The sequence below is a fragment of the Neophocaena asiaeorientalis genome, unplaced genomic scaffold (genome assembly GCF_003031525.2).
Source record: "Neophocaena asiaeorientalis asiaeorientalis breed wild unplaced genomic scaffold, Neophocaena_asiaeorientalis_V1.1 scaffold496, whole genome shotgun sequence".
NCBI lineage: Eukaryota > Metazoa > Chordata > Mammalia > Artiodactyla > Phocoenidae > Neophocaena > Neophocaena asiaeorientalis.
In genome coordinates, this window is record NW_020174375.1 from 424158 (window position 1) to 451027 (window position 26870).

A 26870-nucleotide genomic window follows, 5' to 3' on the forward strand; every position below is an offset into this window, starting at 1 on the left:
TGCGGATTACTCCACAGGGCTAATGGAGTGTCCTCATGGCATGGCACTCATATTCAGCTTTTTTCTCATTATAAAGATGGGAGAGATGACTTCCAAGCTCTTTTCATGTCAGAGCAGGAACTGGAAGTGCTGATTTTGTCTTTTGAACTTTTGTTTGAAATTTTTATTCTGTCCTGTTTTGGATTTTAAAATCTTCATCATCTTTAGTAACATTAGTTTCATAACTGTAGTAACTTATCTTTCTCTTTTCCATCTGAACAAGGTTTTTATAAGGTTTTTTTTTTTTAATTTCTTCTGCTCTTTGATTTTTCTCTCTTTTGGGGGAGATGATTTCCATTCTCCTGAGTTTTTAAAAAATTTCATTTCACTTGCCATATAAATGTCAAATGGAACTGTGGGAATGGATGAAATTGCCTCACAACAGAATGGGAAGAGAATCTAGCCCTGGGAAACTCCAACATGTAAAAGGTAGAGAATGAAGCATATTATTTTTATAGCTTGTTGAATGTTAGTTTTTAAATTTTCATTTGCTATTTTTTAAAACAGTAATAAGGATTGTGAATTTTTGCCTTTGGACAACTATGACTATATTCCATAACATGTGATCCAGTAGGAGAAACACTTTAACACTTTTAATTTTGAAGGAGTAGGTTTGTCGGTTTAAATTTCCATTATTAATTTATAATTTTATTGCTTTGCAATCTATAAAGTAGACTGCTATAATTTAGTTTTGCAGAGTTTATTTATATATATTTTTTGGTCTAATGGATGTTACCATGTTAATTTTACTTAGATGCTTTAAAAATTATGTGGAAGTGTTTTCAGAGTGAATCATTAATTGATTATTAATTACTTTTTCAAATCTCTCTTATTTTTTTTTCTATCTGATATGACAGAATTTATAGTGGCATGTTGAAATTTTCTATCTAAAGTGTATTTCTAAATATTTCACAGATATTTTAATGATTCTTTTTACAGTTTAGTGCTATGTAATTTGATACATAGACTTTTATACAGTTGTTATTAATTTTTATAATGTATTATTATACACATGTGTCTATCTTTTTTCCCACTTAATGTTTTCTTCCTTGAATTCTCCTTTTTATGAAATCAGTCTTTTGACACCTGTTTTATTTCTGTTTGCCTAATATGTTTTAAGGTATCTGTTTATTTTTAAACTGATCTATTCTTTTGTTAGTTTCTTCTCTTGTCTGAACATTTGCCTTTTATTTTTACCTACTCTGATGTCTTTATCTTTAAATTGAGGCAGTTCCAGTGCTAGTTCTATGTCTATTTTTATATAGTTGAATGCATACTGAATACATAATTTTTATTATACGTTTCTGATTTTGCAGTGTGACAAAGCAGTTTTCCTTATCAAAAATCTTCTCACAGTTATAGTGAATAATGTTGGTGTACTATAGTTTTACTATAAATTTTCTATTATTAGGTATTAGGTTGTTCCTTTTATTTTTGTAATTGTTTCAAGTAATATTTCAATAAGCTTCTCTGTATTTTGATTTAGGATAGATTCTCAGAAGTGGAATTAATGAGTCAAAGTGCACAAATATTTATAATAAGTCTTTTGATACATAGTTCCATTTTTAAAATAAATTTATTCTTTTCCTATCAGTGACTGACACTGAATCCAAACAAATATGCTAGAACTTATATATCCCAAAGGCTCATCCTCCTTAAAGTGGACATTCTGCACAGATAAGTGCTTATGTAACATGCTGCAAATACTGAAACTCCTCTTTATGAGTTGCCCTCAAAGCTTAACACACAACTTTTTAGTGATTTTTCACACGATAATCTTAATTTTTTAGAATAAATTTGATTTTTAGAAATGGATGTCTTTCAAATTCATGTCTTATGACTCAGAAGGAAGAACAAACCCTTTGATGAAAGTCTTGTATATAGATACCTGGATAAGGCAGACTTTTGGCCCAAGTCTGTCTGACTTCCAAGCCTAAGTACGTAATTAGACTTACAGTCAGCAGAAAAATATTTATTGAGCACCCATTTTATTCTAGGCATTATGCTAGGTGCCAAGAATATAGTAGGGACCATAACAGACATGTTTTTGGTTCTTCTGCTGCTAAGAGTTTACTTTATACTCAACTTTCTTCTTTCAGTTTTACTCTTTTAAACATACAAGTAATGGTACTGGTAAGTAGTGCTTGTACTCACCACCTTATGAAAATGTCATTTCTTTAAAAGCAGAAGGCATTCTTTTTATCTCTCAACTGTTATGCATTTAGTGTTGGTCAGTTAGTACTTGCTCTAATGAATGTCTGATTATATATTGATAGCTTTGACTCAAACTCATTTTAGGTAGGGTGACCTTATAATTTATCATCTACGCTGGAGTATATGATTGCCCTAACTTTACATAGTGTATTAGAGAAAGAGTTTTACAGGGCAGCAGACAGGTGCTTTGAGGATTTTTTTAAATGTGCTAAGAGGATAGAAAAATGAATCTGATTTTAGAGGACTTCAAGATAAATTTCTGTTGTGAAAAAAACACTCTTCATTTAAATAAAAAGTGGAAGTTTAATAAATATTTCTTAGGACCTCTTTTATTCCAATATCTTTATTTTATTAAGTCAGATTTTGAAAATTACAACCATAGCTTAAAATATAGATCACTCCTTTTAAAGTCCAGTGCAGCAGCATAATTGCTTTAAGCATTCTGGGAACAGCAACAATTGGTCCTAGACTTATAGAAAATAACTTAGTCATAAATTTTGGAACCTCCAGAAAGAAGATGGGCACGGGGCATTTTCCAACTCATTTCTCTTGGCATTTAGCTTGTAGGGTCAAAAAGCATCTGAATTTTAATAACTTATATGCTTGAATCATTTCTTGAGCCCTATTTTGTTTTCCTCAAGTCAGCAAGAGTATATGAAGCAATAATCAATTTTAAAGGACATCTGGAAAACATTTGATATCATCTCCTGCAATTCCCATAATTTTATTTTTAATTCAGGGTCACATGAACCATAGTAACTTCTTTTGACTAAGAAAAATTAGTAATTAAGATATTTAATATATTACTCTGAAAAATGTCCATAATTATTTGAAACAGCGATTTAGGAATGTGTGTTTGGGGAAGATGAAAACCCACCATTTACTCATTTGAAGTGTCTGGTGAGTTTCCTAGATAAAGTTGGTTCTAATAATTAAGTGACTTTTAATTTAACACAGCAAAATTATGTCATAGGTGATGAGACAGGTTAGAGTTAGGTAAATCATAAGAGCTCTATTTAAACATAAACCTTATTTTGGATTTGCTTCTTCTTACTAATGGTGAGTACCTTGTATGCCATAGATTGGGATCTCCTAAAGACCCATCTAGAGCCATTAGTATCAGAATCTTTGGGGATTCTTGTTTAAAATGCAACCAGTTTGAAAACATCATTTTAACTGATCAATCTTTAGCAAACCTGTCCAGGAGAAAAAGAGGAAACCCAATTTACCAATATCAAGAATGAAAAAGGAGATATTTCTACAGACCCTAAAGAAATTAAAAGGATAAAAATACTGTGATCACCTCTATGCTTATAAATCCTGTAACAGATTAAATTGACAAATTCCTCAGAAGACACAAGTTACCAAAACTCACTCAGAAATAGATAACCTGAATTGTTCTATACCTATTAAAGAAATTGAATTTATATGTTAAATACCTTCCCACAAAGAAAACTGGTTCCACTGGCAAATTATACAAAACATTTAAGGAAGAAGTAATATGAATTCTGTACAACTGTTTCAGAAGATAGAAGAGGAAGAAACACTTCCCACCTCTTTTTAAGAGGCCAGCATTATTCTGATACCAAAACTAGACAAAGACATTACAAGAAAAGAACACAACAGACCAATATACCTCATGAACACAATGACAAAAATCCTCAACAGTATATTATCAAATGCAGCAACATATAAAACAGTAATACATCATGACAAAGTGGAGCTTATCTCAGAAATGGAAAGCCAGGCCAACATAGAATAATCAATCAATATAATTTACAATATTAACAGATGAAAGGAAGCCACCTAACCCTTTAAGTAGATACAGAAAATGTACTTGAAAAAATTCAACAACCATTCATGATAAAAATTCACAGCAAACTAGGAATGAAAGGAAATTTCCTTAATCTGACAAAGGGCTTCTACGAAAAACTACAGGTAACATCACAACTGAACATCTATATGTAAAAATAAGGCACCTTGACCTATACCCCATACCTTATACCAAATTTACCTTTAAGTGTACCATAGGTATAAATGTAAATGGTAAAACTATAAAATTTTTGGAAGAAAACAGGAAAAAATCTTTGTGACCTTATGTTAGAGCAGGAATTCTTAGATACAACATCAAAACCATAATCTATAGAAGAAAAATATTGACTAATTGAACTTCATAAAAACATTTTTACTCTGAAAATGACACTGTTAAGAAAATGAAAATGCAAACCATAGACATGGAGAAAATGTTTGAAGACCCCATATTTGTAAAGGACTTGGATCCAGATATATAATGAAAACTCAGAAATAAGAAAACAACCTAATTTTAAAATGGACAAAAGATTTGAAGAGACAGTTCACCAAAGAAGGTATACAAATGGCAAATATGCACGTGAAGATATACTCAACATCATTGGTCTTAGGGATATGCAAATTAGAACTACAATGTGATACCGCTACTCATAGATTAGAATGGTTGAAAACGAAGACTGATATGCAGCACAGGAAGGTGTGTAGCAACTGGAACTCTTCTTTGCTGGTGAGAATACAAAGTGGCATTTTGGAAAACAGTTTTACAGTTACTTATAAAGTTAAACATACAATTAAAATACAACCTTACAATTCCATTCATAGTCATTTACTAAGTGAAATAAAAACCTGTGTTACATAAAAACTTGTATGTGAATGTTGTGACAACTTTATTCCTAATTACCAAAACCTACAAATAATCTAAATGTCTTTCAACTGGGGAATGGACAAACATACATATAATGGAATATTACTCCTCAATAAAAAGTAATGCACTATTGACACATGCAACAACATGAATTAATCTCAAGTGCATTATGCTAAGTGAAAGAAGCCAGAGTCAAAAGGCTATATACCAGAAAGTGTGGCCAAGATGGTAGAGTAGACCTGGAGTTTACCTCCTGCCATGGGCACACCAAAAGTACAACTATTTACAGAGAAACTATCAATGAGATAGTATAAAGAATGAATTTTTTTTTTTAGAAAAACATTCATTTTATTACCATATGGTACACTGGATATTAATACAATAACACCTACACCAATACCAATCTCTATTTTTCAGCATTGTGTATTAATATAAATGCTGATAATTTATACTAATAAAACCCTTTAATTTTATTAATTTACTCACACTGAATGAGTGTTGTGAATAGTCAAAATTTAGAATTAAATGTACCCCAGTAATTTAGCAATGACATGGTAGAGAGCTCAGAAGTTTCCTTTGTTCTTCTTTAAGCTATTTTGGACTTCAAAAGATACTTTGTGAAGAGAGCACAAAGCCTCTATAAAATTACATTACGTTGTAGTAACATCTGTAAACAATGGTTAAGGTAAATTGCTAAATCTTCACTATTTAATCAAAGAAGAGTATAGGCATTTTCTATAGTTTATACCTTTCCACACTAAAGGTATAAATAAAGAACTACATATAGAGACATGTAGTCAAGACCCACACTCCCAGGTAGGTGATCTACAAATAGGAGGATAATCACAATTGCAGAAGTTCTCCCCAAGGAGCAAATGTTCTTAGCTCCACATCAGGCTCCCTAGCCCAGGGGTCCTGTACTGGAAAGGTGAGCCCCCAGAATGACTGGCTTCGAAGGCCAGAAAGACCTCCACATGGGAGAACTGGAAGGCTGTAGGAAACAAAGATTTTGCCCTTAAAGAGTGTGTGCAAAATCTCATGCTCCAAGTCCCAGCACAGAGACAGCAAATTGAAAAGAGCCTGGATCATGCCCACTTACTGAACTTGTAGAGCCTCATGGAAAGAAAGGAGACAACTGGGACTCCCCCTGGGGCCATAGATGCTGGCAGCAGTCATTTTTAGGAGCTCTTTCTACCACAAGGATACTGGTGCTGGCAAATGCCATTTTGGAGTCCTCTCTCTAGCCTATTAGTCCTGGGCATCCCTAGCCCTGTAGCCAGCCAGCCAGAATCTGACCCCTTTCACCAATGGACCGGCACTAGCTGAAGTGGACCCTCCAGAGAGCCATGCTGAGACCCTGCCCCTCCCACCAGTGGATGGCACAAGTCTCAGGATGGCACCAACCACAGGATTCCCTGGGACTTGGCCCCACCCACCTGCAAGCTGACACTAGCCCTAGGACACCCAAGGCCTTGTAGCTAGCTGAGCTGAGACTCAGGCCCCCCACCAGTGAGCCAGCAGCTACTACACAAGACAGGGCCTGGCAGCCAACTAAGCCAGAGAACATGCCCACAGTAGTTGGTCCCACCAGAAGAGAATGACCCATGCAGCCCACATAAGGGACACTTGTAGAGCATATAGCTCAGGTGACCAGAGGGGAGTGTGCTGCTGGGCTCCACAGGACATCTCCTATATAAAGCCACTTCTTCAAGATTGGGAAACGTAACTGATGTACCAAATACATGGAAATAAACACATAATTAGGCAAAATGAGACAGAGGAATATGTTCCTAACAAAGGAACAAGACAAAACACTAGGAGAAGAACAAAGTGAAGTGGATATAAGCAATCTAACTGATAAAGAGTTCAAGGCAATGATCATAAAGATGCTCAATGAACTTGGGAGAAGAATCGATGAACACAGTGAGAAGTTTAACAAAGAGAAGATATAAAGGAGTACCAAATAGAGCTGAAGAATACAATAACTGAAGTAAAAAATACACTAAAAGGAATCAGCAGTAGATTAGATGATACAGAGGACTGGATCCATGAACTGAAAGACAATAGTGGAAATTACCAAGATGAACAGAAAAAAAAAAAAGTTTTTTTAATTGAGGATGGTTTAAGAGACCTCTGGGACAACATCAAGCATACTAACATTCTCATTATAGGGGTCCCAGAAGGAGAAGAGACAGAGAGAAAGGTGCAGAGAAATTATTTGAAGAAATAAGAGCTAAAAGCTTCCCTAACGTGGGAAAAGAAACAGACAGCCAGGTCCAGGAATCACAGAGAGTCCCAAAGAAAGATCCACACCAAGGCACATCATAATTAAATGGCAAAAGTCAGAAACATGAATTTTAAAGGCAGCAAGAGAAAAAAGTCACATGCAAATGAATCCTCGTAAGGCTATCAGCTGATTTTTTCAGCAGAAAAATTTCAGGCTAGAAGAGAGTGGCGTGATATATTCAAAGGGATACCACATGCAAATGAATCCTCGTAAGGCTATCAGCTGAAAAATTTCAGGCTAGAAGAGAGTGGCGTGATATATTCAAAGGGATGAAAGGCAAAAACCTACAATCAAGAATTCTACCTGGCAAGGTTATCATTCAGATTTAAAGGAGAGATAAATGGTTTTACAGCCAGCAAAAGCTAAAAGAGTTCAGCACCACTAAACTGGCTTTATAAGAAATGTTAGAGGGACCTCTCCAAGTGAAAAAGAAAAGACCACAACTAGAAATATGAAAATTACGAAAGAAAAAAATCTCATTAGTAAAGGCAAACATACAGTCAAGGAAGTAGATCAGTCACCTATAAAGCTAGTAGGAAGGTTAAAAGACAAAAGTAGTAAAATAATCTACAGCCACAATAAGTAAGGGATACACAAAACAAAAGGTTGTAAAATATATGTTAAAAATAGTAATCATGGGAGGAGGGGAATAAAAGTGTAGGGTTGTTCAAATGCATTTGTCATTAAGAGATCAACAACTTAAAATAATCAGAGATGATACATAGATGATGATAGATGATGATGATGATAGATAGATAGATAGATTACTATATATAAACTTAATGGTAGCCACAAGCCAAAAACCTATAATAGATACACAAAAGAGAAAGGAATCCATAAATAATACTAAAGATAGTCATCAAATCACATGGGAAGAGAGCAAAAGAAGAAGAAATGAACAAAAATGAACTATGAAAGTAACCTGAAAACAATTAACAAACTGTCAATAAGTACATACCTATCAATAATTACTTTAAATGTAAATGTACTAAGTGCTCCAATCAAGACTGAGAGTGGCTGAGTGGATAAAAAAATAAGACACATGTACCCTTGCCTATGAGAGACTCAGTTCAGATTTAAAGACACACACAGACTGAAAGCGAGGGGATGGAATAAAGGTATTCCATGCAAACCGAAATCAAAAGAAAGCTGGAGTCACAATACTTGTATCAGACAAAATAGACTTTAAAACAAAGACTGTAACAAGAGACAAAGAAGGACATTACCTAAATGCTAAAGGGATAGATCCAACAAGAAGGTATAGCAATTTTAAATAAATATGACCCAACATTGGAGCACCTAAATACATAAAGCAAATATTAACAGACATAAAGGGAGAACTTGACAGTAACACAATAGTGATAGAAAACTTTAACATTCCACTTACATCAATGGACAGATCATCCAGACAGAAAATCAGTAAGGAAACACTGGCCTTAAATGACACATTAGACCAGATGGACTTAATAGCTGTATATAGAGCATTCCACCTAAAAGCAGCAGAATACACATTGTTTTCAAGAGCACATAGAACATTCTTCAGCATAGAGCACATGCTAGGCCACAAAAAAGTCTCAGTAAATTTGAGAAGATTGAAATCGTATCAAGCATCTTTTTCAACCACAATACTATGAGACTAGAAATCAACTACAAGAAAAAAACTGCCAAAAACACAAACATATGGAGACTAAACAATATGCTGCTAAACAATCAATGGGTCACTGAAGAAATCAAAGAGGAAATCAAAAAATATCTGGAGACAAATGAAAATGTCTCCATTTTGGACCAAAATCTATGGGACTTAGGAAAAGCAGTTCTAAGAGAGAAGTTTATAGTAATACAAGCCTTCCTCAGAAAATAAGAAAAATCTCAAATACCACATTAGCAAACTGAAGAATAAAAATTATATTATCGTCTCAATATGTGCAGAAAAAGTTTTTGACAAAATCCAACATCCATTTATATAAAACTCAACAAAAGAAGTATAGAGGAAACATACCTCACATAATAAAGGCTATATATCAGAGACTTAGAGCCAACATCATATTCAATGGTGAAAAGCTGAAAGCATTTCATCTAAGATCAGGGACAAGACAAGGATGCCCACTCTCACCATTTTTATTCAACATAGTATTGAAATTTGTAACCATAGCAATCAAATAAGAAAATGAAATTTAAAAATTCCAAGTTGGAAAGAAAGAGTGAAACTGTCACTGTTTGTCGATAACATGATGCTATATATAAGAAATCCTAAAGATGACACCAAAAAACTATTAGACTAATAGACAAATTTAGTAAAGCTGCAGGATACAAATTAATATACAGAAATCTGTTGCATTTCTATACACTAAAAATGAACTATCAGGGAAAGAAATTAATAATACAATTATATTTACAATTGCATCAAAAAGAATAAAATACCTAGAAATAAATCTAACCGAGGAGGTAAAAGACTTACACTAAAAAAACTGTAAGGCACTGATTAAAGGAATTGTGGGTGACGCAAACAAGTGAAAAGATATGCTATGCTAATTGATTGCAAGAATTAATGTTGTTGAAATGACCTTACTACCCAAGGCAATCTACAGATTCAGTGCAATCCTTTTCAAAATACCCATGACATTTTTCAGAGCAATATAACAAATATTTCTAAATTTTTTAAGGAAAAACAAAAGACCCTGAATAGCCAAAACAATCTTTAGAAAGGAGAAGAGAGCTGGAGTTATCACAGGCCTTGACTTAAAACTACACTACAAAGTTACAGTAATTAAAATAGTGTGATACTGTCACAAAAACAGACACACATAGATCAATGCAACAGAGTGGATTGCTCAGAAATAAACCCACACTTACTTGGTCAATTAATCTATGACAAATGAGACAAGAATATACAATGGGGAAAACTGGACAGCTGCATGCAAAAGAATCAAACTGGACTAGTTTCTCACAACATATACAAAAGTAAACTCAGAATAGATTAAACACTTAAATGTTAAGACTTGAAGTCATAAAACTCCTAGAAAAAAAAATAGGCAGTGCAATATTTAACATCAGTCCTAGAAGTACTTTTTTGGATATGTCTCCTCAGGTGACAGAGACAAAAGCAAAAATAAACAAATTGGACTACATCAAGCTACACAGCTTTTGCACATTGAAGGAAACTATCAACAAAATGAAAAGGCACTTAACCGAATGAGAGAAGATATTTGCAAACATATATCCAATAAGGGGTTAATATCCAAAATATACCAAAAATTCATACAACTCAACATCAAAAACAAACAGACAAACAACTGAATTAAAAATTGGGCAGAGGAGCTGAATAGACATTGTCCTAAAGAAGACATGCAGATGGCCAACAGACACATGAAAAGATGCTCCACATCATTACCCATCAAGGAAATGCAAATCAAAACCACAGTAAGATACCACCTCACACCTCTCAGAATGGCTATCACCAAAAGGACAAGAAATAACAAATGCTAGCAAGGATATGGAGAAAAGGGAACCATTGTGTACTATTGATGGGAATGTAAATTGGTACAAACAGTATGGAGGTTCTTCAAAAAATTAGAAATAGAACTGCCATATGATCCAACAATTTCACTTCTGGTTATCTGCTCAAAGAAAACAATAACACTAATTCAATAAGATATATGCATTCCAATGCTCATGCAGCATTATTTACAATAGGCAGGAATGTGGAAGCAACCTAAATGTCTATTGATAGACGAATGGATAAAGAATATGTGGCATAGGGGCTTTCCTGGTGGCGCAGTGGTTAAGAATCTGCCTGCCAATGCAGGGGACATGGGTTCAAGCCCTGGTCTGGGAAGATCTCACATGCCGTGGAGCAACTAAACCTATGTGCCACAACTACTGAGCCTGTGCTCTAGAGCCTGCAAGCCACAACTACTGAGCCCATGCACCACAACTACTGAAGCCTGCACACCTAGACCCCATGCTCTGCAACAAGAGAAAACAATGCAGTGAGAAGCCCAGGCACTGCAATGAAGAGTAGCCCCCTGCTCACCACAACTAGAGAAAGCCCACATGCAGCAACAAAGACCCAATGCAGCCAAAAATAAATTAATTAAAAAATTTAAAAAATAAGAATATGTGGCATATATATATGTATATATACACACACAGTGGAATGTTACTCAGACATTTTTAAAAAATGAAATTTTGACATTTGCAATAATATGGATGGATCTAGAGGATATGATACTAAGTAAAATGAATCAGACAACGACAAATAACACATGACCTCACTTATATGCGGAATGTAGAAAAAAAAACAAACAACAAAAACAGACTCGTAGATATAGAGAAAAAACTGGTGGTTGCCAGAGTGGAGGGAGGTTCAGTGAGGGGAAATAGGTGAAGGGGATTAAGGAGTACTAACCTGAAGTTATATAGTAAATAAGTCACAGGGATATAATATACAGAATAAGGAATATGGTCAATAACATTGTAATAACTTTGTATGGGGACAGATGTTTACTAGGCTTATCGTGGTGATAATTTCCTAATTATGCAAATGTCAAATCATTATGTAGTACATCTGAAACTAACATAATATTGTACAACTATATTTCAATTAATAAAAACTTTTGAGAATTTAAATTATGTTTTAAAAATTGTTCTCTTTAATTACTGACTGCTAATTACTGAGTGCTAAAATATAAGGTGCTATTTGACTTAAGTCCAAGTACTCAATCTGTGTTCTTTTTCCTATTGAGTTATCTTAAAATTAAAAAATTTTTAAGAAGTTACAATTTGTATATTAAAAAGTGCTGAAATTTCAGAGTTGGGCCATATTCAGCTGAAAATTTATGATGGTAACTTATGTAGAAAAAAAATAGACTATATACCATGTGATTTCATTTATATGATGTAAAACTATAGAGATAGAATACATATCTAAAACTACAGAGATAGAATACATATCAGTGGTAGCCAGGAACTAAGGGTAGGGGGATAGTCCGAGTCCCAGAGGGTAACCAAAGAGATCTGGGGGAGGTTGATGGAACTGTGGTGTGTCTCGTTTGTGGTAATGGTTATACAAGTAAGTGCATTTGTCAAAACGCATAGAACTGTACACTGAAAATAGTGAATTTTACTGTTTGTAAATTAATATAAAAATCCATCTACATCTCTGATTTTTTTCACTTGTACCATCTCTCAGTCATTTCTGTGCATACTAGCTTTTTAAATTCCTCCCTGGTTAATATAAAAATCCATTTACATTGTTGATTTTTTTCACTTGTATCATCTCAGTCATTTGTGTGCATACTAGTTTTGATTTTTTGGCTGTGTTGGGTCTTCATTGCTGCATGTAGGCTTTTTCTAGTTGCAGCGAGAGGGGGGCTACTCTTCGTTGAGGTGTGCAGGCTTCTCATTGTGGTGGCTTCTCTTGTTGCAGAGCACGGGCTCTAGGCATGCAGGCTTCAGTAGTTGCAGCATGTGGGCTCACTAGTTGCGGCACATGGGCCCTAGAGCGCACGGGCTTCAATAGTTGTGGCACGCGTGGGCTCAGTAGTTGTGGAGCACAGACTTAGTTGCTCTGCGGCATGTGGGATCTTCCCAGTCCAGGGCTCCAACCCATGTCCCCTGCATTGGCAGGCAGATTCTTAACCACTGCGCCACCAGGGAAGTCCCCCATAATAGTTTTTTAAATTCCACCCTGGTGATTCAGAAAGTAGCTTTGCAAGGGGCATCTCTACACTTTTCAGTTTACAAATTGCTTTGCAGTTATATAAGCAAAAAGTTAACTAAACGCCATTTGGGTGCCCAAGATTTAGCTACATATGGTAACTCATACTAAAAGTATAAAGTTTTAACTATTATTTAATTAAATGACATTATAAACTGTAAAGTAATACTTATTGATGGTCATAATTGTACCTTCCCCACAATGGTTCTGAAAGCATTATGTGGTGCTTACTTTTCACTAGTTAGAGCAATAGATGCAGCAAGAATGCAGAGAGGGATCCAGCTGGTAACTTCTACTCTCAGGAAACAAGGAGGAAGTGAATAATCTGAAGGATTGGTGGGAGAAGAGACTGTCTTGATATTCACCAGAGTCCTACTAGCAGGGTCAATGGTCACACTCACTTTTTCTTCCTGTACTACACCCAATCACGTATGGTGACGTACACAGAGAGCAGAATAGTATGGATAAAAAAATTCCTATGGAGCATACAATACTGTCACTCCAACCAGTGATGACCTCTCTTTCCTTGATGTCATTGCACGTTGGAAGGTTGAACTTGATAGGTTTTATTTCCCATCACATCCTGTAATGAAAGGCAGTAAAAAGAAGAAGCAGGAGGAGGGGGAAGAGGAAGAGAGGGAGGGGAGTAGGAGAAAAATTAGGATTTAACAAGGAAAAGCATCAATGCCAAAGGGCTGGTGAAATCTACAGGGAAGTAACAGGGTGTTATGGCAGAGCATAGATGTTGAGGTCAGACATATTTAGGTTCATACCTCAGCCTGCCACTTATAATCTATTTAGGCAAGTTGCTTAACCTCTATGAGCCTCAGTTTCCTTGCTTTTAAGTTGGAAATATAGTACCCAGCATGACAAATTATTGTGAGAATTAATGAGATCATGTAAGGGGGCTGAATTTAGCTTTTGGTGCAGTGAGGATACTCAACAAGTAATACTTGTTACTATTAATGTTATGATTATACCTTTATAAATCAGCATGGAATAACTAAACTGATCATATTTAAGTTGCTATTACTCCTTCTCTTCTAACACTCACTAGCTCTGTGACTTTGGGCACATGACATACTTTCTCTGATCTTAGTTTTCTCATCTATAAAATGAGGATAAGCATATTTCATAGTGTTGTGAGGATCAACTAAGTTAATACTTGTAATGCTCTTAGAACAGTGGCTTGCACATAGTAAGTACACAATAAATGTCAGCTATTACTACTACTACTAATATAACTATTGTTATTGCTATTATTCTCAACCAAGGATGAACACGTACTAATTGAGCACCATTATGAGTCCAACAGTGTTGGTAAAAGATTTGTGAGCAATACTGAATATTAAACTGTGTAGTATTGAGGCTAAGTTTCTAGCACTAAGTACTCAAAGTATTTGATTAATTAATGAAGGCATGCATTAGTAACCCAGAGAACAGACAGTGAATTGGTGAGGAAGAATCAGGAAAAACAATACTCATATTTTTGAGAGAATTGAATACATGAGAAGGGAAAAAGGAGAGTCTCTTAGACTGGGACAAAGGCATGAAGGCATAAGTGGAACAAAGTGCGTATGGAGAAGTGAATGTCCACCAGCAGTGGCATACATACAAGAAACTGCAATATAGTAAAGTAATACAACAGATTACTATACAGCAGAGAATATTAGCTAATTCTACCTATATATCAGTGTGGATGAATCTCACAAACAATATGGAGTAACATAAGCAAGTCACAAAATAAAAGCTATTATTATTCTATTTATATAAAATTCTAAGCTAGGCAAAACTAAATTACATTGTTACAGGATAACATATGTAAATTATAAAGCTATTAACAATTATTATCGCAAAAGTTAAAATAGTGGTTACATCTGGGGAAAGGAAGGGAAGGTCTCATGAAGTATTAATGTTCTATCATTTCATAATGGGGGTGTGTATGAGAACTTGGGTGTTTGCTTTACAAATTTTATTTATTTATTTATTTATTTTTGGCTGCATTGTGTCTTCGTTGCTGCACGCCAGCATCAGTAGTTGTGGTGTGTGGACTCAGTTGCTCTGTAGCACTTGGGATCCCCTGGACCAGGGATCGAACTGGCGTCCCCCTCACCAGCAAGTGGATTCCCAGCCACTGCCACCAGGGAAGTCCCCAGGTTTTTTTTTTTTTTTAGTGTACACGTATGCTTTATATATTCTTTTTTATGGATGACATATTTCATAATAAAAAGTAAAATCACTTAAAAGTAAGAGTGAATGGGGTCCAGGAAGTTAGCAAGCTCAACCAGAGGATATTGTGTGTTGTGGAGTAGCAGGAATTAAAACAAATAAGGTGATATTCAATCCATTTCTTTTTGAGTGCTAAACAGCATCCAATTGGTTACTTTTTCCTCCTATAAGCTTAAAAATCTCACCTTCCTCAATATATAAAAACAAATAATAATGAAAAACAAAAACAAAAAAAACAAACAAATAATGGAAGTCATGAAGCAGAGTCAAGGGGTCATGACGGAGGGTATTGAAACCTGGGAGAGGAATGTTACCTCTGACACCTAGCTAGCTGGGCTGGGGTATCAGGCACAAGGCAAGAGTGAGGCATTGATAGCAGTTGTCTATCGATATTCAGGGCTTCCTCATCACAATTGAGGCCCTTATTCCAGTTGACAAATGACACCCCACCAAAAGAGACGATGGAATTCATTCTGCTATCGAGGATATGGTTAAAGCAGAGTCTGGTCAGTCCTCAGTGGGAAAATGGAAGAGATCAAGTGAGGATAAACCAAAGGAATGTACTCCTACTAGGAAGATCAGAAAGAGATATAGGCTGATATATATGCAAGTTTAGACACCTGGAGTTTATCTCTTGTGCCCGAAATCTGCCCCAGACATTCCATTACTCATGGCTCTTTCTCTTTTAATCCTGCTGTCGAGGAAATAAGATGCAAGCCGAGCAGGTGGGGACTAAAATCAATAAGTTTAACATTCTATTTGAATGCTTCTATCAATAGATTTTAGCCAGCAACGAAAAGGTTTATTCTGAGCTCCTTATTATTTTTTTAAGTGGCTAGCCAGCTGAGAGCTAGATAGCTGGATATTTGGAAGTATTTCTGTGTTATTTGGGTTCAATTAAAATGTCTCTGTCTCTCTCTCAGAAATTATTCTGGGAACAGGTAAATGTCCAAGGCTAAATAAGAATACTAGAATACCATAGCAGATAAATCTTGCCTTGTTATAATAATTATTTTACTGTTGTTTTTGTATATAAAGTGGTAGACACTTTACATAATCCCTCAACAACCTTGCAAAATTGCTTTTTTTCCAGATAAGAAAATTGAGGCTCTGCAAGTTTAAATAATCTGACCAAAAATGTATAGTGAAGCTAGGATGCCAACTCAGTACTGTCTGAACACAAAGCAAAAGCGGTAGTTAGGTAATCACTAGTTTCTTAAAAAGCAGAATACTTTAAAGGAATCTTCTCAGAGCTAGTCATAGAGGTGGGAAGATTGTTCTCAGAAAGACTGGTATATCTAGTGGAAGTCTTTCTAAACTAATGAAAGACTGGGTGGTGAGGGGACCATGTGAAGTAGAAAAGGTGTAAGTCACCTAAGGTGGGCAGTGGCTCCTCACTTCCCACTGATTGTTGTAATGTGGGATTTAGGCCTAGTATTGCTAAATTTATTATTTTTCAAAAGAGGCCAGAAATCAAACATTTAAATAAAAAATCCCCTGATTAAAAAAAAGACTGTACTGGGTCTGAGTTTTTACAAAACACTATAATGGCCTAACAAAGTCTGCCATCAGCCTGAATTTGCCCTGTAGGCAACTAATTTGCAACCCTAAACTTATTCCAATACTGCAAACCTGGGCTTGCAGATGGTTTTCTTTTTAGCCTCCAGAGAATTAACTAGCTGTCTCTTCCTCAGGAAAGCCTTCCCTGGCCAGATTGGCTCTTCGAGTTGGACTTTCTCTAATTCTCTACAGATCCCCTATCCTTCCTCTCTACATACATTTTTTGGAATTACATGTTTGATGTTTTTCTTTCCTCCTAGACGGTAAGTTCATGAAGCAAGGAGCCATTTCTGTGCTGGTCATTGTCATTGGCTTCCGCAGAATCAGACTTTGGCTGACAGGAAGTTATGTGAAGAAGGTTTACTGAAGCGTGATCTAGGGAGCACCAGGTGGGTAAGGAAACAGGATTGGTCTGGGAGAGAATTAAGGTGAACAACTTAGTAGAGCTCCCACCTGGGAGATAGTTATCTATAGTATATGATAAATAATTTATATGTTATTACTTTAAAATAAAGATATGAAAAATGGGTGTTTATTTGAAATTATATTAAATTCTGTATTATTTACTTTTCTGTTATATAAATGCTATTGTTTCAACCAAAGCAATAGAACTAGTTAATAGTGACAATTAGTAGTAATTAATAGTAAGACCAATTAATTGTATGTGTGAGGAAGATTTAACAATTTTTTGATATTTCTTCCCTCTGATGCAATGATTTAACTCTCTTAATTGGATATTAAATAATTCCAGGATATAGTAATGTGTATGTTTAAGATCCATACTAATTAAACAGATATTGTCTATATCTAATAAAAAAGTAACAATGAGATGTTTCTTTCTATCTTATGATGCGGTAGAATAGTTTTACTCTTTCAGTTTCCTTTTCCAATAATACTTCTCTGAATGCCTGAAGCCTTTGCCTTAGGACATCCTTTTTTTCTTTTATGTAGTGGTAAAAGTAAATATAGTTGAATATAAAATTCATTTTGATTTGCAGCTCTGCTCTTTCTTTTAAATCTTTTCCTTCTAATTTTATTGAGATACAATTAACATAGAGCACTGTATAAGTTTAAGGTGTACAGCATAATGGTCTGACTTACGTATGTCGTGAAATGGTTATCACAGTAAGCTTAGAGAGTATCCATCTAGTCATATAGATATAAAATTAAGGAAATAGAAAAAAATTTTTTTTCTTGTGATGAGAACTCAGGATTTACTCTCTTAACAACTTTCACTTATAACATTAGCAGTGGTGATTATATTTATCATGTTGTACATTATGTCCTTAGTACTTACTTATAACTGGAAGTTTGTACGTTTGCCTTCATCCAATTCTCCCTTCCACAACCTCCATAACCACAAATCTGATCTCTTTTTCTAAGAGTTTGTTTGTTTGTTTGTTTCTGAAGTATAATTGATCTACAGCTAGGCTCTACTATTAGAGCATGTTACACACCATAGTGATTCAATATTTCTATACATTTCAAAATGATCACCATGATAAGTCTAATTACCATTCAAAGATATTAAATATTATAGCTGTAAGCCCACGGATTTCTGATGTCAATCCAATGTGACGACATTGATCCCAATATCTTCTCAACGAGTTGGGCATTGAATACTTGGGATTTTACTCTGTAGTAACAGCAGGTTTTTAGACTTATAAGAATTAGTTTCTGGCTCTCCCAAAATGTCCATTCATGTTGTATCTATACACTTGTTTTGGTAGACCAGCTGCTTACCAATCAGATCCTTTGCATGTAGAAGTCAATCAGGTAGGTTATCCATAACTAAATTGTTCACCATTTTTTTTTCATTTTTTTAAACTGTTTTTGGGGTTTGTTTTGTTTTGTTTTTTTAATTGTTCATCATTTTTAAACAATCAAGCACATAGGATGTCATCATAAGTTAAATGTCCTTTTCAGCATCTAAGGCATAGAGGTAATTTGAACTTGTGAAATTGAAGTTGGATTCCAAATAAGGTAGTTTTAGTAAAGAAATGAGAAAGTCCTATTTAACTTGGCTACCATTTTCTGAGTTTTAAAGCAGTCTTATTTCTCCAAAAACAAGAGTCGTTTTGTTTTTCACTGTATGAGTTTTGTTGAAGCCTGCACATAACATTGAATGATTCATGTGCGCCCAGCCCATCCTTTTCCAGTTTCCTTATGGCCTCTTCAAAGATCATTGAACAGTTTCAGAGAAACAGCATATACAATTCTGTTTTATTGTAATCTTTTATTCATTCTCCCTCTGGATGCATTTTCATATTAGAGAAGGACATTCTTCTTGTCTCACAGTTTGAAAATATGATTTTACAGTAAGCTAACATTTTAGCATCTTTTCTACGGCTAGTAACAATGATACCCATCTTGTGGGCACATGTCTAAGGACACAATCTCCTTCCATTTCTATAAAGTCAATCTTATTAAGTGTTTCTGTGCATTTTAAGGAAATTGAAAAGTGACCAATGTTTTCACTATGAAAGCCTCAATATCACGGGCAAGAAAATCACACTCCTTTTTTTCCCCCAATACTGCTGTGTACAGGTGTGGAGAACATAGCAGGTAAGACCTTTCTATTTTCTTTGATGAGAAGTTTCTAGACTGGAATTTTCCAAAATTTATATTTGTATAGTACATCTGCTGAATATACAGATAGATAAGCAAAGTCCACTTCTGTTTGAACAAAATATCAACGATCTTTCGTATTTTCTGTAGTTTGATTAAAATCTTCATAGAAATCAGGAAGATGATTTGATTTTCAAATCAAAATACCTACGAGCCAGGGGGAATTTTTTTTCTTGCCATGATTCAATTTATCACTTGTACTATAGAAAGTATGGTCATTGGTAATATCTGACATCATCGGCTCTAAGGGACCAACACATCGGATATCAAAATTCTCCCGTTTGTTTGGACCACAAGACTTTTTAGTTGGGACTCTAAATCAGAAGAAATAGCTTTACTCAGCATCACAGAGCAATTAAGGGACTGATAGATAATGTGTTTTATGTGGTGTGTCTAAATTAATTCAATGGCCACTATTTTCAACTGAGCCTTGGTGTCTTTTGGGGAATATGAAAAAACTGTTGATTGATTTAAAGTACTTGCCTGCTTCATTTCCTAACTTGTGAGATTTAATCTTCTTATGTGCTTTTACCTCCCCTTCTCCAACCCCAAGTTCCTTTTTGCATATTACACCAATATTGTACCAACGGTATTTTTTGTTTTAGTTTGGCCCTGTGTCCATTATCTAATAAAGTACTTCTAACAGTATGAAAGACCAAGCCTTGAGCTATATCTTATACGCGGGAGCTCTGACTCAACATCTCATCTTCAACTCTTTAATGGAGTTCATCCTAATATTTAGAAAACTTAAATTTTCCTACATGCTACAGGGATAGGAGGCTGTACTTAAAGGGAGAGGCCCTGACAGGAAATTGCAGTAAGCCCTGGAGTTTCTTAGTGCAGCACAATGGAAATAAGAGCCACCTCCCTTCTGCTGGTCCATTTTCCCTTTTGGATGAGCAAATGGGAATCATCTTTAGGGCATTACGTATTCATTGAGGGGCTGTGACCTTAATCCATAAAGCCCTATGGAGTTTATGCTTTGATTACCTTAAAGCTCGCCTCCCCTTATACAGTGTCCCAGACAGTCAAAATCTCCCCACAGTGTTCCTGCTAACAGTTCACCGTTTCAGTGGACCCAAGACTGAGCCCCATCTGGTAAACAGGGCCTGGTACAGAGATTCCCTTAAAGTGATCTGACCATGCCACACAGTTTGCCTAGAAATCTTCTCCTGAATTTTCATAAAGCTAGGCCAGTTTTTAGAACTCTTCTTGAATTATTGGAGAATACAGTAATTAAAATAAACTATAATTGTGGATTCACTACAACAAAGTTTCCATAAAGAAACTTTGTTTCTAAATAATGGCATTTAGAGTTTTCTTGTTATTAAAAGGAGATGAATAAAGGTTAAATTCAATGGGGCGGGTATAAGGGTAAAAACAGTTTTTGGAGGACCTACATGTGTCGGGAAATTGGTATGTTTTCTCATTTGACTCTCACAACTCTATGATGTAGATGTTATTATTCTTATTTTACGAATGAAAAAACTGGCTTAGAGATGTTAAATAACATTTCCAAAAGCATATGAGTAGTGAGTGGTGGACTTGGCATTCAAATTCAAGTGTGTGGGCTCCAGATTCTAGGTCTTTACATTGTGTTACCCAAATAATAACTCTTTCTGAACTCCCTATTTCTCACCCCAGCTCTAATTCATTTCTTCTTTATCCTCTTTACTTTTCCTATATTGTCCACCAGGCTCTTATATTTTTCATCATTTCTCCTTTTGATAGTCTCTTTAATGTCTTCTTTTTTTTTTGCCGTACACGGGCCTCTCACTGCTGTGGCCTCTCCTGTTGTGGAGCACAGGCTCCGGACGCGCAGGCCCAGCGGCCATGGCTCACGTGCCCAGCCGCTCCGCGGCACGTGGGATTCTCCCGGACCGGGGCACGAACCCGTGTCCCCTGCATCAGCAGGTGGACTCTCAACCACTGCGTCACCAGGGAAACCCTAATGTCTTCTTTTATTGACTATCTTTTTAGTTTCATTTCTCATCTCCTAGAGCTTAAGCCACTGTCATCTTTCCTAGACCACTGTATTAATATACTAACTGATCTCATATTTATTCTCTCCTTTCAGAGTCTGTTCTCCATACATGATTATCTTAGAGGAAATAAGTAAATTATGCCACTCCTTTGCTCAAAATCCTGTAATGGGCTCACATCACAATTTAGAGTAAACTTCTCCCTTTTGATGGTTGAGACATTCTGTGGGGTCTGGCTTCCACTTTAACCTCTTACTGAGTCTCCTGCTCTGCTCCTCACTCCAGCCACACTGCTCTTCCTGCAGGATCTTGCACTCCAAGTTCATTCCTGCTTTTGTACTTGCTGCTCCTTTGCCTTCCCTCGGACCTTTCCCTGGCTCACTCTCTTACTTCATTTAGGTCTCTGTTCAAACATTCCCTCGAGAGAGAGGTATTCCTTGACTCTCTATTTCTAAAATAACCACCAACTAGTCCTACTCTAATGCCTTACCCTAGAATTTATCACTCACTGCCTGGAATTACATTAGTTGTGAACATAAATTTATTCTCTTTGTCTTTCTCCTGCCATTAAAATACAGGCTCCATGGCAACAGGAATCTTTTCTGTCTTGTTTAGCACTGTTTCCTAGAGCCTAGTATAGTGCCTGCTTATAGTAGACAATCAGGAAATATTTTTTGAGTGAATATACTTTCACAAGTGCCTCAGGAATTTTCAAGGTGATCTTAGCAAATTGCTTTTCTGGCCACTAAATTATTTCTTCACTTCTTTTATTTGTTGCATTTTTAAAATTAAACGCTTACTCTAGCACTTGATCACATACTGCCTAATGACGTATTTTGTATTATTACTTAAATAACGTCTATACAGTATTGTTATAGTTTGTGTGTTTCAATTTTTATCTTGTCTGTAAACACCATAGTAGCTTAAGGATAACTGTACTTCTCTTAGTATTTTCCAGAGCAACACAGTTATTGATACCACATAGTAGGAAATCATAGATGCTTCATTATTTGATGATTGAATTAATGACATTTTATTAAATCCCAAGACAATATTCTAACACTTTTTCAATATTATTTCTTTTATCCTTATGGCAACAACCTGAAAGTAGGAATTCTTTTTCTCCTCTTGCAAATAAAACCGTGGTTCAGAAAGGAGAAGTAAAATGCTTCATTAAGGTTGTACACCTAAGAAAAGATGAAGTGGGTCTCAAACATAGATCCTGACTTGAAAACAAACGCTCTTTCCACTAGAGACTATAATTTTGCAGTAAATCTGTTAATATATAGATTCATTTATAAGGCACAATGACTCCCAAATCATACTGAGCTGACTTGTCTATTGTGGGTAAAGAGGAAGAGTAGAGTGTGTGGCTCTTGGTTTTTACCTTTATGCCATGCTGTGAAAAGAACTGCAAAGGCAACTGGACCTACTCAAAAGACAGGCATTTAAAAACGCAGAACAAACGGGCATGAAGGGTAAAGTACAATTTTGATCCAATCCTCCATATTACTTGACCCCCAAGACAAACTACGTTGCTTTCTTTTCCTTCCCATGACCATTATTCCTAATGAGGCCTGTGATGCACAGGCAAGTGTAGCTCTAATTAGAACTGGGAAACTCAATGTACAGCCTAAGGGAAAGTGAATCAATCACTAGCTAACCACATTTCAGTTCTCCACAGTTGTCCAAAGCTTGCAATATCCTTGGCATCTTTGCAAGCATTACATTGTGCAAGGTGCCTAGCCAAACCAAAAATATCACTGCCTAGAGAGTACAAAAGAGGGCAGCAGCACACAGTAGGGATTTGGTGATTTGGTGAAGCTTGACATTTCATGAGATCTTCACATTTGCTGTACTTTCTTATTCAAGCTGAATTTCCTGAATGTTAACATAAATCAGTGGCTCTCATGTTTTCATATACAAGAACCACCAGTGCATCCTGTATGAAAAAGCAGATTCCAGGGTCCTCATTGCTAGGGATTCTCATTTAGTAAGCCTTGGGTGAGCTTGAGAACCTGAGTCTTACGTACCTCCAGGTGATTCTGATAATACATTATCCACGGAGATATATCGGTCTAGAAAAACCTTTCCCCCCACTCAGATATTTTAACTCTGGACTTGTGTTTTATGTCTCTGAATAATATATTATTTTCCACATGAGCATGGAGGACAGAGAATATTATTAAATGTGTTAATTTTAGAGACTCAAATCCAAAATGATAATCAGAGAAGAGATTGATCTTGGAATGATTTATTCAAGCCATTTTCTTTTGTTTTGGTCTTGTAGGGCTTTTAATGCACAGTCAATCTTTTAAATTAGACATCAGCCAAGCGTTAGCTCACAATCTATATTGCTAAGTACAAAAAGCTGGCCCAGTGTTCTGGCAAGAAGGATGAGCTGTGAACAGTGAGGCCTGACAACCAAAATGGTGTGAAGTGCTTAGATCACCTTGGGGAGAATCTTGGCACTAATGTTAATCCTTATTTCCCAGAAGGTTCCTCAAGTGTCACACAGTGGGGAAACCATTAGCTGACACACTGCGAGAGGATTTTGATTGCTGTGATACATACATGCTGCATCTTCTGGGGATTTTTGTACTGCTTTCATTACACGATTTCTCTAAATAATTATTGAAAACTTACATTAGACTCTATAAAGTTATATATATCACAGTCACAGTCCTTGCTCTATTTACCCCATAATATGGATATGGACAGATATGGATAAGAGCAGACCTGTATGTTATTAATTACGATAGAATATGAAAAACACTACACAAATGGTATGAACAAAGTGCTCAGAGTTTGGAGGCTATGAAGAATGTGGAGAGGACGACATTTGAGCTAGACTGTAGAGTATAAGTAACCTTTCACCAGGCATAGAATGGAGCAAAAGCCTTTCTAAAGAGAAGGACTGCTTTAGGATAAAATAATAGCAACTAACATTTATGGAAAACTTATTACTTGCTAGATACTCTTATGAGCACTTGTGTTTTATCTCATTTAGTTCTCAAAAACCTCTATGTAATGGGCACTGCTATTAACTTCCATATGAAAATGAGGAGACCCAGCTGTGTGCATATGTTTGCAATACTCTTGGGTAGCAGGAGCGGGTCAGGCAGTGGCAAATGGTGTGGCGTGACCTGAGTCAACAGAGGAGGACTCAAAGGTAGGCTGGGGCCAGGCGATGAAGTGCCTTCGTTAGATGCTGATGAAGTGCTTTCATTACATGGAGGGTTTTGTTTTTGCTTTTTAAATTAGTGTTTCTAATTACAAATGTGATATCTACATGTGATTTTAAAATCTACAAAGAGCGCATAATAAAAAGAATCTTTGGCACCCTAGATCTTCATTTTCACAGCCTCCCTCCTGGGAAGCAACCATTTCTTGTGTATCTTTGTGGAAATCGTTTATGTATAAACATCTCCTTTCTTCACCCTTTTTTGCACACACAGGAGCATACCATACAGACCTTGCTTTGTACCTTGAGATTATTCCGTATTTGGCACATTTAGATCTATCTCATTCTTTTCCACAGCTCCGTGTTTTACAATTATGTGGTTGAACCATGGTTTATTTAACCCGTCCACTAATGATAGATATTAAATATGTTGCCAGTCAATACACAATGCTGATTTGAATATTCTTGTCTTTGAAAACATGCAAGTATTACTTACAGGAGATGCTCCTCAAGGTGGAATTTCTGTGCCCCAGAAAGAAATTTAAACAGGGGAGTGGCGTGAACAAGCTGGCCTTTTCTTTATTTATTTTTTTGGCGGTACGCGGGCCTCTCACTGCTGTGGCCTCTCCCGTTGCGGAGCACAGGCTCCGGACGCGCAGGCTCAGCGGCCGTGGCTCACGGGCCCAGCCGCTCCGCGGCATGTGGGATCTTCCCAGACTGGGGCACGAACCCGTGTCCCCTGCATCGGCAGGCGGACTCTCAACCACTGCGCCACCAGGGAATCCCAAAGCTGGCCTTTTAGAGACATCAATCTGGCTATTGTGTGGATGATGGATTGGAGGGACGAGCAATTAGAAGCAAAGAGATCAGGAGTCTCTTGCATTTCTTCAGAAGCGAGACAGTGAGAGTTGTGGACAGCGCTGGCAAGGAGTGCTGGGAGTGAAGGACAGATTGGAGAAACAGTTAATGGATAGAGTCAACTGAGAGAAAGAGTTTGCACCCCCTTTCTGACTGCTTCTCTTTCTTCCTTTATGCCTTTCTGTTTTCCACCGAGGTCTTTGAGCAGATATCCAGAACCTGTGATCAGAAGTATTTGTGCCAACATCACCACCTTTATCTTTGAAAGTATTTTGAAATTAGTAACCACAGATAATTGAAGAAGCCAACAAGTAGTGGGAGAAGTGGAGGAGGAACCTGTTCTTAAAAATGAATTCCAAAAGGGACAGACCAGTTACCTTAGTGGTCAGATCTGCTCCCAATTCGACTAGAGGATTGCGGATGGAGCTGTGTATCTGTGCATCTTTTATTGCCATCTTTCCTTTTTAAATTTATTTTTTATTATTTTTGGCTGTGTTGGGTCTTCATTGCTGCACGTGAGCTTTCTCTAGTTGCAGCGAGCGGGGGCTACTCTTCGTTGCGGTGCATGGGCTTCTCATTGCAGTGGCTTTTCTTGTTGTGGAGCACAGGCTCTAGGCACGTGGGCTTCAGTAGTTGTGGCATGCAGGCTCTAGAGAGCAGGCTCAGTAGTTGTGGCGCACGGGCTTAGTTGCTCCACAGCATGTGAGATCTTCCTGGACCAGGGCTCGAACCCATGTCCCCTGCATTGGCAGGTGGATTCTTAACCACGGCACCACCAGGGAAGCCCTCCTTTTTTAAAAAAAATCTTTTCTCCTACCAATAAAAGCAAGCTTGTTACCCTTTTCATTTGAGGGTAACTACTATACCCTCATTAAGCCCTGTGATTTCTTCATTCGTTGTCTAGTCATAATCTTAATTACCCCTGCTTAAAAAAGCTTAACCTACTTAAAGGAGAAATAACAAACTAATCCTAGTTTGACAACACATGTACATTGCATCTGGCATTGGAAGCAAAAGGGTTTACCCAGCATCTATCACTGTGTGGCTTCCAGGGGGAAATTGCAAAGAAGCAAAGGCTCAGAGTTACCTTCCTCTCTTCTCTCTGTCTCATGCGTGGAGTCAGCTTTGGGAATGGACTCACTCACTCCAAGCCTGAGCTCCAGAGAACTCCACAGCCCATGTGCCCTAGGGCCATCCAGCTTTATGTAACAGAGAAATGAAGTAGAACTCCTCCTGGTCAGGTTGCAAATCAATTAGAATTTGAGAAACATAAAACTGAAAGCCAGAGAGGACTGGCTGCCAGTCACACAGTGTGTCCTTCTGCCACAGCATGCCTGCCCCAATGGTATGGGTACCAATGTTTATTCTGTTCTGGCAGAAAAAAAAAAAAAAGCCCCAACTGGTGCAGCTCACACCACTTCGGCTCAGAAGGGACCCAGCACACTCACACACCTGTGCTGCTCATCCGGCCGTCAGGTTTTGATGATGGGAATTGC